Here is a 13,701-nt window from a genome sequence, read left to right as displayed (position 1 = left end):
GCCAGAGGAGGCTGTGAAGGCTAGGACTATAATAGAGTTTAAAGAGAAGCTAGATAATTTCATGGAGGTTAGGTCCATAAAAGGCTATTAGCCAGGGGATAAAATGGTGTCCTTGGCCTCTGTTTGTTAGAGGCTGGAGAGAGATGGCAGGAGACAAATTGCTTGATCGTTGTCTTCGGTCCACCCTCTCTGGGGCACCTGGCGCTGGCCACTGTCTGCAGACAGGATGCTGGGCTAGAAGGACCTTTGGTTTGACCCAGTACGGCCGTTCTTATGTAAGTCGAAATAGCTTAATTCAGCTTTTGGCACTGTCTACGTAGCAGGAAGTTGAAGGAAGAACACTCATCCTTTGACTTCCCTTCCTCCTTGTAAAATGAGGGTTACAGGAGTCGAAGTAAGAAGTCCTCCAGCTTAACAGTATTTTGAAATAAAGGCTTGTAGTGTAGACATGCACTATGTTATTCTTGAATAACGTCAGTTATTCTGAAATAATGCTGCTGTGTGGATGTACCCTTATTTGACTTTGGGCAAAACTGTCTAAGTGACCTTGGATTTTTAAAAGTGAGGCAGGAATTAAGAAACTTAAATCCCTTTGACTTTCAAAATGATTAATTTTTACTTACTGTTTCACCACATTTTTGTAGTGCAATTGAATCCAACTTCCTTACAAAAAACAAGAAACCAGTGTGAAAAATGGGAGCAATTCCAACCAAACCCAATGGACAGTGGAAGAAAGATAGTTCTCACTAAAATGTCAGCATCAGCTCTGCAAGTAGGGGAATGGGAAAGATGTTGTTTAGAGGTAAAAAAAAAATCTCTATACGAATAGGACAGATACAGGAAATATTGCACTAGAAAATAATGGGTTGAGGGATGTCAAAGGTAATTTACTTTTCTCTGCATTTTAGCTGCACATGTGTTATCTGGATAATGACTGATCGTGTTTATATTGCTGTGTCAACAGGACTCTCCATTTTTCGTATTTCTTTTCACTTTGCCTGTCTGCTTCCTTTCTGGCTCTATTTCTTTTCTTTATTAGCTGTCTTTTCTTTTGATTTTTAGGCTACTCCCTTCTGGATAAGACAGATGCATCTATATTCTCTGCAGCAGTGGTGTTATCCCTTGCCACGGTGTGGCTTTTCTCTTGTCGGGATGTGTCTCCCATATTGAGGTTTTCTATATTAATTATGATTTTAAAAGTGCTCCGAAACCCACAGATAAAAAGTGTTATGGAAAATCAATGTGATTAAAGGAAACCTTCCCGTTGACCTCAGTGAGTAAGACCAGCATTACATTTCTCCTGTTTAAACACAAAGAAACCCAGCCAGAGAAACTGAGTGGCTTGCTCAGGATCAGAAAACACTGAGTCGGTGGTAGAGCAAAGAATGGAACTTAGCCATCCCCTGACTTCTGAATAAACCATGATCACAAGCTTCCTTCAGCTCAGGTGGTTGGAAAAGGACTCTCTTCTGAGCATATCGCTGCCAATTGGTGTCACTGCAAAGTCGCCTAAGGTTCATTCATTGCCTATAAGAAGTGACTATATAATTCAAAATGGTCTGGACAAACTGGAGAAATGGTCTGAAGTAAATAGGATGAAGTTTCATAAGGATGAATGCAAAGTGCTCCACTTAGGCAGGAACAATCTGTTTCACTCATACAGAATGGGAAGTGATGCCTAGGAAGGAGTCCTGCAGAAAGGGATCTAGGGGTCAGAGTGGACCATAAGGTAAATATGAGTCAACAGTGTGACGCTGCTGCAAAAAAAGCAAACATGATTCTGTGTTGCATTAACAGAAGTGTTGTGAGCAAGACACGAGAAGTCATTCTTCCGCTCTACTCTGCACTGGTTAGGCGTCAATTGGAGTATTGTGTCCAGTTCTGGGTACCACTTTTCAAGAAAGATGTGGAGACATTGGAGAAGGTCCAGAGAAGAGCGACAAGAAAGTTTAAAGGTCTAGAGAACATGACCTATGAAGGAAGCCTGAAAGAACTGGGCTTGTTTAGTTCGGAAAGGAGAAGACTGAGGGGGGTTTTCAAGAGTCTAAAAGGGTGTTACTAGGAGGAGAGAGAAAAATTGTTCTCGTTGGCCTCTGAGGATAGAACAAGAAGCAAAGGGCTTAAACTGCAGCAAGGGAGGTTTAGGTTGGACATTAGGAAAAACTTCCTACCTGTCAGGGTGGTTAAACACTGGAATAAGTTGCCTAGGGAGGTTGTAGAATCTCCCTCACTGAAGATATTTAAAAGCAGGTTGGACAGACACCTGTCAGGGATGGTCTAGACAGTGCTTGGTCCTGCCGTGAGGGCAGGGGACTGGACTTGATGACCTCTCGAGGTCCCTGCCAGTTCTAGTGTTCTGTGATTCTCTGTACACCAGCAAGCACTCCCATTTTCATCTAGCTCATTTTCTTGCGTCTCAGGCAATGTCTGCTCTGGAAGCCTGAGGCTAACCATTCTGGCAGGCTCCATTAACCCCCGGATTGCATTGTTAATTCTGGAGGCAGTAGGGCGAGGAAACATGTTGAGGTCTGTGCGGCTTCGCCAAGCAAAGTGAGGGGAGCTGGGCCATCGACAGCGACAATTTGAGTCTCCGGAGAATCTCTCACCGCAGGTTTATTGTCAACAAAGGGGATGAGTTCCAGTCACTTCATTGCATTTCTAAGCCATCAAGTCTTCCACAAAGTCTAGCTCCACTCTCTCCGGTCGTTAACTTTTTGTAATGTGTTTGCTCAGTACAGGCTGTTCTGTGCACACACCCAGCCTCTTCACTGGGTCAGTCTGTCTGGCTAAAGTGGACTCTTGTCGCCAATATAAATATTCTATTTGTTTATACTCTTGAACTTCTTGTATCTGGCAACTCTGGGAGCGAGAGTAGGCCGGAGGAAAGGTTTTGCCAGGCCAAGGAGGGCACTGTGAGTGCTTACCTGCCATCCGGGGGGCACACACAGCTCAGTGCTCCCCACCACTTCCAGGGTCCGCCCCCCACCACTACAGGAGTAGCAGGGAAAAGTCTCAGAGGTAGCAGCTCTCTGTGTTGCTGTTCCCTCAGCTAGGGAATGTGGGGGCGTGGCAGGATGGGAAGATGAAGACTATGTCCAAGCAAAAATCCTCCTCCCCCATAACCTGGAGTTTGGCCAAGATGCCAGCACCGACATTCCTAGGGTGAAATCCTGACTCCATTGACATCAAAGGGAGTGTTGATTTAAACGGGGCCAGGATTGCACACCTAATAATATAAGAGCTTATGAACATAACAGCGGCCACGCTGGGTTGGGCCAAAGGACCATCTAGCCCCTGTGACAGACCGGGCCGTGTCTGGGCACAGTTGAGGGCGTCCGCTCAGGGCGAATTGCTCGAATCCAGGGCTTCTTATAGCCCCCGACTGGTGACCTTTCCACACAGGCCACAAACCAGTCCCACAGAGCGCTTCAGCAGCCTGCCTGAAGCCTCCCGAGCAAAACCCCTCCGACACCCCAGCAATATCCGTGCCCCAGATGGCCCCGGGCCTATACACAGGTGGGGGGTCCTAGCACCCAATCCCACCTACCCCGAACAAGTTCTGTCCGGTTCCAAGAAACCAGCCACAGATCCCTGGTCAATTTACCCTCTGGACCTTGCCCACAAATCACGCTGGGCCAATCCTTTAGAATCTATATCTAAAGGTTTATTATTACAAGAAAGAAAAGCATGAGAGTAAGGTTATTAAAGTACAGTACGTTACATGCACCGAATCTCCCAGTTCTCGATGCAGGCTCTAGCAGAGATGTTGCAGCTGCTGGTTTAAAAGTCCTTATTGCACATCCTACGATCAGGATGGGTCCACAGGTCTTCCGGGCTCTTCAATCCCTGCAGTGCTGCCTCTGGGATGAAGTGCTGAGCTGAGAACCAAAATGGCCTCGACCACATGGCCTCTTTATACTCCTTCCTGGCCTCTTCTGGTCTCAGCCGGTCACCTGGTCCTCAGCCTCTCTCTGCTGGCAGCTCTTGGGTCTCCGCCCTCCTGCTTTAGGTGTGTCTTTGGGCCATCAAGGGCCATTGTTCCACAGGGCTTTGCTACTCAGCCTGTCCATAGCCATGCTCAACCACATTCACAGAAATATTCAGCTTCCACACAGATTACAGATTCCTACCTACACACACAGACATTATATACTCACATAAATAGCGTACATAAGATCAGCAAACAATAATCTCCCATTCAATCCCCCCTATACCAATTTCTGGGGCCAACACCCCCCCCCCCTAGGGGTGCAGCAGCGATCTGGCTGCTTCCCTCCAATTCAGCAACGTGACAGCCCCATGTCCTGTCTTCTGACAGTGGCCAATGCCAGATGCCCCAGAGGGAGAGAACAGAACAGGAAATCATCAAGTGAGTCATTTCCAGTCACCCATTCCTGGCCTCTGACAAACAGAGGCTAGGGACACTATTCCTGCCTGTCCTGGCTAATAGATTCATGGAGGACAGGTCCATCCATGGCTATCTAGCTCTTTTTTGAATGCTGTTAAAGTCTTGGTCTTCACCACATCCTCTGGCGAGGAGTTCCACAGGTTAACTGTGCACTGCATGAAGAAAAACTTCCTTTTGTTTGTTTTAAACCTACTACCTATTCATTTCTTTTACCTAGTCATAACTGTGTATCCATGGGAATTGCAACATTCGCAAATGATCAGGGTTTTGGCTTTCCCCCCGAACGCTGCCCAGCATCTTCAGCTCACTTGGCTGGTGTGTGGGTGGCTCCCAACCAACCGCCAGCTCCAAATTCCTTGGAGGTCTCCCAATCAGTTAGAGGCTTGATGCAAGCCTACTTAGCCTGGGACAGCAGACAAGAGCATGAGCAGAGGGTGTTGTGGCCAGAGATTGCATGACCCTTGACAGGCAGTCACGCAGCTGTTAGTGACACGCCATCTCCAAAAGACTAGACACACCCGGGGGGCACAACACTCTCGGTATTTAGCTGTTACAAAGACACTCTTTGTTGGTGACACACAAAAGGGTGAATTTTTCAACAATCATGGGCACAGCTAGAGCAGCAGAGAACTGCTGGGCTTAGGGGTCTGTGAGTTTCACAATGGAATCTAGAATGATGGGGAAACACTAGAGAGAAACCTTCCAGATGGGTTTGGACCCGATAAGGGAGCGGTGCCTTATGCCATCTTCAGAGAGAGGGAAACTTGCATATTCTCCCTGAAGGTGTCTTCCTCCTTCTGCTGTTCTAAACATGCTATGAAATCCCCTGTGCTAGTTAACTCCTCTTACAATTATTTTTGCAATGATTTTTTTCTATCACATGGAAGACACTGGACAGAATCAAGTGTAGGCTTCCTTTGCTATAGGAGCCTCTGACTTACTGGGAGGATCTTTGGCACTGCAGTCTAGCCCTAGAGACTACAACTCCCATGATGCCTTGGGAAAAAGGAGGGAAACTGTTGCCAGGCAGTGCAAGGAGAGAGATGGGGGTGGCTCCAATTTGGAGAGAGGAGCCAGATTGCTGGTGGGGAGCATTCTCCAGTCCTAAGCCTGCTGTCGGAAGCTATGCCTGCTGCTGAGAACCTGCTGGGGCTTGAATCTGGCCGGCTGCTTCAGGGGCTGTTGGTGATTGTCCCTGGAGGGGAGAGACCCTGGCTGTGCCCGTGGCTGAACAGATCCTGCATGGAAGGTGCTGTGAGTAACTGTTTGGGAAAGTGCTTCCTGGGACGGAGTGCAGAAGGCAGACTGACTCTGGATCCAAAGAGAGGCCAAGTGATCTGCCCAGGGAACCAGAGCTGCTGGAATCTGGTGGGGCCAGTCTGCAGGGATTGTGCAGTTGTTACTGCCTGGACTGACACACACACACTACCTGCCCAGTGCTGTCTGCTCTCCCAAACAAGCGAGCTCTTCAGCACTATGAGAAGGAAGCTGAATTTCTATTCAGCTCTTGAGGGACTCCTGATCAAGGCTGAGTCCTGGTCGTGCTCCACATAGGACAGCGGTGGCGCTTCTGAGAATAGGTACATCCAGAGGCTGAATGGTTTCGTTGTGTAATTAATTCGTGGCCTTTGAACATGACCGTGAGTCGAAGTCAGCCCTGTGCAGACTAGACACTGAGGAACTATGACGGATTTGGTGAGAGTGAGGCTCTCTCCTGGTCTTCTGCACTTATAAATGTCCCCTGGAAAGAGCAGACTTGCTTTCCCCGGACACAGCCTTTCCTTTCCTCGTGCTCCTGCTGCTCTGTGGTTTCTCAGCGTTTCTCACCCGTAGGGGCTGCCAGACCTCAGCAGCTGATCATGTCACTAACAGACATTCCAGCCATCTCCACTGCGTAGGGATGTGAAGCGTCATGTTCCCCCTCTGCAGGAAACAAGAAGAGAGTCTGTCCTGATGGGTCTTGCCCTGGTGTAAATCAGGAGGTGGCATTACAGGGCGGGTCCACCCATGTGAAATCAGATTCCAAGCTCTGTGGGTTTAGTCCATGAACTGCCACCCCTGGTTTCTCAAAGGTTCTTTCCCTGCTACATGTTAAAGGGGAACAAATTGTCTCCCTAGTTTCTCCTCTCTGAAATGAGGGTAGGAGTATGAATCCGGCAATGCTGTCCACAGGAACTAATACAAACGTAATAAACAAACTCTTGCATCTAATGGCAAATGGCTTCAGGTCTTGAACTAATCTAGCAATCGGGGAGAAAGCTCACATCTGTTCTGGGGAGCGTCGCTCTTCCCATCTCTCCCGACTGTGAAGTTCTTTGCACCGTCCCCTGGCGCATGCTGGAGATAGGAACACAGGACTTGCCAGACTGGATCGGCTTGAAGTCCATGTAGTACAATATCCTATTGTGTCACATAATAAGAAAAACCTCTCTGACCTGGTGCTTGCTTAATGCCAACAGGATGCATTTGAAATTGGAAGAAATAACAAGGCAGGAGAAGGAACAAAACACACATAAACTTGCTGATAATTCACGAGACAAATGCCTGGTAGGGGTTTTAGGTTGATGGCTGCATACCTCTTTTGATACCCGAGTCAAGAGAATAAACTAGAACTTCACATCAATGAAAATTTAGCGTCAACCAAACAATAGCACAGAGACGATGAATCAGACCAGGAAATAACCCTCAAACTCAGCAAGAGACCATGACAAAGTTCAAGAAATTACTCTCCACAAGAAGACACTTTAGAAACTGCAAAATATGCTCAGAATGAAACAATTCCCCAAGCCAGCACAGTAATCCCAGATGGTGAATCATCACCATAACAAATCAGTGCTTTGCGGTCTGACAGAGCCTTTCACCAGGGGATCTCAAAGCAGTTTAATATGCCTCACCGGGACTTCATGAGTAAGGTCACGATTGTTACATACAAACAGAAGGAGGAACTGAGGAAGAAGGAGGAACTGAGGAAGAAAAAGTTTAAGCTCCAATGAAAAGCCACTTAGGGTACGCCTACACTAGCTCATTAGTTCGAGCTAGGTACGGTAATGAGGGCAAGCAGAGTTGCAAGTGAAGCCTGGGATTTAAATATCCCGAGCTTCATTTGCATGTTCCCGGGTGCCGCCATTTTTAAATCCCCCTTAGTCCGAACTCCATGCCCGTGGCTACACGCGGCACAGAGTGGGTAGTTCGAATTAAAGATCCTAATTCAAACTACCATTACTCCTCGTGGAAGCTTTTTGTGGAAGAGATCTTCTGCAAAAACATCTTGCGCAAGAGCGCATCCACACTGCAAAAGCGCATCGGAAAAGCAATGCACTTTTGCGCAAGAGAGTGTCCAGACTGCATGGATGCCCTCTCACTAGAAAGCTCTGATTGCCATTCACAGAATGGCCACCAGGGCACCTGTGCTTCTTTCAATAGGCTGTTTTTGTGCAAAAAAACCCTGTTTCCCATCTACACACACCTTTTTGCACAAGAGCTCTTGTGCAAAAAGGAGTTATTCCTCATAGAAAGAGGAATACCTACACCACAAGAACCCTTCTGTTCTGTTGATTCACTCTAAATTTTCTTGAGCAATAATGCGCTTGAGGTATGGACACTCCATGAGTTTTTGCGCAAAAACAGCAGTGAACATAAGAACATAAGAATGGCCATACTGGGTCAGACCAAAGGTCCATCCAGCCCAGTACTCTGTCTGCTGACAGTGGCCAATTCCAGGTGTCCCAGAGGGAGTGAATCAAACAGGTAATGATCAAGCGATCTCTCTCCTGCCATCCATCTCCACCCTCTGACAAACAGAGGCTAGGGACACCATTTCTTACCCATTCTGGCTAATAGCCATTTATAGTCTTAACCTCCATGAATTTAGTTAGTTCTCTTTTAAATCCTGTTATAGTCCTAGCTTTCACAATCTCCTCAGGCAAGGAGTTCCACAGATTAACTATGCGCTGTGTGAAGAGATTCCTTTTATTTGTTTTAAACCTGCTGCCCATTAGTTTCATTTGGTGACCTCTAGTTCTTATATTACAGGAACAAGTAAATAACTTTTCCTTATTATAGACATAGCCTCACTGACCTGGCTTCCACTACACTTGGGGTCTTCCCTCACATTGGGACAACCAGTATTGGTGCTCCAGCCCGGCAGAAGGGGAAGTAAGGGGGTCGGTCTGGAGTATGAGCACTGGCTTGCCCCGCTGAGATGTGGGGGGAAGCCCTGAAACTCAACAAGTAAGCCAGGGGCCAGATCTGGCCCGCGGGCCATACGCTCTCCACCCGTTGGTGGGCTGTTCAGTTGGTGTGAACCATCATGGCTTTGTGGAAGTGCCTGATGTGTTTACCCCACTGTTACTGGGAGCAGCGCTTGGCCCATCATTGGTCAGGCATTTGGATGCCTTGTGGGTAAAAGGTCTCATATGAACACAGGTATTATTATTGATAATAATCATAGTAACAAACTGTGTCTGCATCTCTGTACGTGTGTGAAGCAGTATTTTTATTTCTGAAGGAACCAGAGAGATTATCTAGAATTCCCTTCATCCTTGGCCATAGCTGTTTGGGTATCATCTCCAGGTCCAAATATTTTGACAGGCTCTCTTTTTCACACCTACTCTGATGTGTCACATGCGCAGCAATGTTCCCTTCAGCCGACAACCCCCTAGCAATGTACTGCCTGGTAGAAAGTGCCTTCCATTGGCAGCTTGCCCTTAACATCCCTACCAGACCCATTACATTGGATGGCCAGATTTTTCAGATCAGTCATCAAGGGAGCAAAAAAATAGAGCACCTGGGATGAAAACAAAAGAAAACAAACAAACAAAAATGGAAATTCTGGCTCCCTGCTGGCTATTCTGTGCTTGCTCTAAGGGCTTCTTAGACAGAAGGATGAGTAATGTAGTTTTGTTAAAGGATAAAGGGTCACACGCAAGTGACTGAGAAAGAAACTTTGAAATCAGAGTCCTAGCTTTTATAGAATTGTCCTGCAACAGCAGACTGTAAAAGAGAGGGAAGAAAGGTTTTCAATCAGGAGCCAGCATCCTCAGACATACACACTAATACCAGCCACATAAAAGCTATTTCCTGAGGCCACTGTACTGTCTGTGCGACATGGACAGAGCCTTTTCATTATTCCAGGGAATAAAAAGGTTCGACTCTGCAGAAGAGAGCTCAGATGTACTGGGGAGGCTCTGGGAAGAAATTGTTTATTCAGGGTTCTAAGGATCTGACAAATGAGAGAGGAGCTTTGCTCAAAGGAGATCCCTGAAACACGACTAGTTTGTGCCGGAATGGTGCCTGTGGAATATCCACCCCTAAACAAGAAGCACGTGCTGCTGGCAGGTTTTTAAGCTGCCATGTGACAGGACTGGATTGGACGGAGAAGGGGAGCCTTTCGTTCCCTGGTAGGAAAAGGAAGTAATTCCTAGACAGGTCTCTCTTCTGACACACTCGGGCTTGCCATTATCTGCTCACAGTTGTCTGTTTCCTCTGAGCTCCCTGGCCCCAGACTCAGGTAATTGTAGGTGCTAATGATAAGAGATCCCATTGTGCCACCATTTTGCCAGGTAACCAGGGAGGCGGGGTGCATCCATTTGTGCCTGTCCCACGTTAGACGCTTTGAAGGGGGGTGACTTTCAACGAGTGCACAGCGCTTTCTGAAATCAGTAACAACACAGAGGCTGGGACCCTCCCTCCCAGACTGGGTAGACAGACGCCCACTAGCGCGGCTCCCGTTAGCATGCTGAAAATGGAAGTGTGGACATTGCAGCGAGGGTGGAGACTCAGACTCATTACCTGAGCCCAGATCTGGGGGGAGCCCAAGGTGTTGCCCAAGCCATGACATTCACACTGCTATTTTTAGTGCCCCGGTTTTACCCTGATAGCAGGAGCCTGTTTACCCGGCTGGAAGGCTCATGTCTGGCTTCAGTGCACAGGTACTGTCATTGGTCTCCCCAAACCCAGAGAGCATGCTTCATGTTCCCGAGCACTACATACTGTCTCCTTAGCTGTTAACTCACTAATCCCCTCCCCCCATCTTAGAAACTTTGTGTGTCCATCAGTCCAACTTTGAGTCCGTTTGTTCAAGAACTCCTCCTAAACAGTAATAGCTAGGACCACCAAATTTGCTATGCGGCTTCCTCTTATCCTCATTTTAAGCAAGGGCAGGGTTTGGCTGTGCCAGGACAATGGGATGTACCTAGAATGGGATTGTTTTCCATAAAATGGAAGGGGGGGCTGGTATGAGGGAGAGTTATACTGTAGAATGACCACAGAGGGGCAGCAAGGGGCTAGAGATAGGGACTGGGACAGCTATCCCCCCATTGGGCCAGTAGAGGGAAGGTGTGGAGACCAGGACAGCTGTCTACTATATATTTCAGAGAGTTTGTCGGTGTGTCTCTGTGTGTGTCCCTCCCATAGATGGGGGACATGCACCCCTCCCTCGGCAGTATCCCCTGCAGGTGCAGTGGCCATGGACAGGTGCTTCTTACCTGGCCCCAAACTGCTGTGGTAAGAGAGGGCTGGGGCTGTCCTCTCTCCTCGGGGCACCTGCATACTGACTCTCCTTAGCCCCACCCACAACAAAGATTTAAACGAAGAAAACCAAAATATGTTGCAGTCATCATCTATCCAAGAGATACGGAAGGCTCTTGCTGCCCCCTTGTGGTTGTTCTACAGTATAACTGTCCCTCCTACTGGACCCCCCCCCCCCGCCTTTCCCTTTTATGAGGAACAATTGAATTCCAGACACATCCTTTTGTCCTGGCACAACCAATACACACACACAAACACCCACACACACACGTACATCTCTCTTGGGTAGGCCATGACTGCAACATATTTAAGGGGTCTGAAGCAATGCACCTAAAATCACTCATCATTTTAAAAATCTTGGCCTGTATAGTCAGTGCTTTTTGTACCTGAGCTCTCTCTATCTTTCATGTCACTTGGAATAAATGCAATGTTGAAATCCTACTTCTTCCCTCAATACAGCAAATGTGAATACATTCCCATTGACATCTAGAAGACGTGGATCAGGTCTTCACTTGTTCAGGTTTATTTTATTTCCTCTGCAGGACTTTTCCTTATTTCTCACTATTGTCCACGGGGAGAGAAAGAAAACACCTTCCCCAGGATCTCCAATGTGGAGTGACAACACTATAACTCTCAAAGGGATTTCTTCTTCATGCCCCAGAGATTCGTGTTTCTTTGTGTTGTATAGGAAAGGGGCTAGCCCAGAGACTCTGGGTTAGATAGGAAAAGCATCAATTTTCTCCATTGACCATGGGACATGGTGCTGCTCCAAATGCCATTGAAGTGACGAGAAACTGGCCTCAATTGCACACTGTTTGGAGCAAGACTTTCATCTATATTTGTGCAGCGCCTCGCACAACTGAATTGAGGACCTCAGACTTCTAATGTTGTTCCTGTACTATCTCGTCTTCTTCTTCTTCTTCTTCTTCTTCTTCTTCTTCTTCTTCATAATAATAATAATAATAATAATAATAATAATAATAATAATAATATGGACTTCAATTGGCTTTGGATCAGGTCTCTAGTTGAAGCACCTCCAAAGTCTTTTACAATTCCTATGGAATGGATATTTTCATTTCCACAGCAGGAACAAACCCTCCTTGTTTAGGAAGGTCGTTAGCAGGGGCTTTAAACAGGTTCCTGAGATCTAGGGAGAATTGCTAAACAGATTTAGGAGCTACAGAAAGGTAATAAATACGTTAGTGAAATGCCCTCCCACCTCCCAATTCAATAAACGCACAGAACAAAAGTCTGCTACATCATAATTTGGAAATTGTTTTTTTCTCAGCCCGCTTCACAGAATGAAATTGATCTGTCGAATCTCTTATCTGTGCCTATGAAATTGTATTTCCCTCTTAATGGGCCTACAAATGTTATAGATGAATAGTTCAATAGTGAAGAAAGTGTGGAAACGGCTGGAATACTAAAAAGGGACATTAGATTTATTCCATTTTGGCCACAGCCACAATGATGCCTCAGTGTCACGCATTCCAATCAGCCTCCATTGCTCATTCTCTACAGGGTCCGGCAGGAACATTCGTAAACTTCGGCAACCTTGCAGCTACGGTCGGGCTCACTTCTCCAGTCATACCTGGGAGCTCTCATTTGAAAGAGTCTGATTTAAGTCAGTGGTCAAATTTACAAGGCTCTCACACTCCTCTTTGCTTGGGGTCTGATTTATTTTTAAACCTAGTTTGTGTGGCAAAATGGGCATTACCCAGCCTGCAAAGATGAATAAAGGGACACCCTTCCCGGCAAAGTACACAATATACAAATGCTATGTACACTGGAAATTAAAGACACTGCAAATGAATAACACGCACAACAGAGCTATCTGAACAGAAACCAAGATGGGGTAACCCTCTGAACCCCAAATAATGCTAATGGGGGTCTGGAGTCCTCCTCACATGGATAGTAATCAAAATTGAAGAGCTGTTCTAGTCCAGAGAAAGCTCCAGTGAAAATCCCTTCATGCCTTGAGGTGTTTCAAATCTGGGTTCAAATCCTTGCCATGTAGGACTTAGTGATTTTAAATGGCACTGACTCGACCTGAGACTTTAAAAAACAGACAAACAGTGTTGCCAACTTTTGTGATATTTTAAGCCCCAGCTCTTGAAAGCCTGTCATGAGGTGACAATCCCAGCTCTAATTCATGTAAAAAAACCACATTTCTAGCCTTCCTAGTTGCTTGAATGGCCCAAATGCATGAGATCTTAGAGTGGTCATAAATGTGGGTTCTTTGCTCTTGATAGTTAACGCTTGGGGTCAGCAGTACTGCTAACACCAGGGAAGAAACTTCTTATCCCATTCATGCAATGTCCTCCACAAATCATGAGAGTATCTTAAAAAAAAAAAACCAAAGGCAAATACAAAGGACTTTGTTTCCTAACTCTGCATTATCAGGTACCTGCTAACTCTGACTGGCACAGTGTCCTTGTGGCTTTGTCCTCGTGTGTTGAGAACAGCTGGTTTCTTAGCATGGTCCCTTGCCGACCCAGCCCTCCCAGGCACGCTACGTCCTAGCCAAACCGTGCTACTCAGAGACAGAGAGAAAGTACATTTGTTTACATGATTCCATGGCTTATTTGCTACATTTCTGCCTCATTATAGAGGTGCCCAGCTGGCTCCATTTTGACGGAGTCCTCCGAAGCTTGGCGGACAGAGCCCGGTCTCATTTCTTGGCTGGTCGCTTTTCATTAATGTCTTTTTGTTTTGTGATACCTAAGGGGACAGCTCACGTTTTCCAGAGATGATGCCCTCGGGAA

Source organism: Pelodiscus sinensis, chromosome 24 (genome assembly GCF_052426305.1).
Source record: "Pelodiscus sinensis isolate ZL-2025 chromosome 24, ASM5242630v1, whole genome shotgun sequence".
Classification (NCBI taxonomy): Eukaryota; Metazoa; Chordata; order Testudines; family Trionychidae; genus Pelodiscus; species Pelodiscus sinensis.
Note: the sequence above shows the minus strand (reverse complement) of the source record.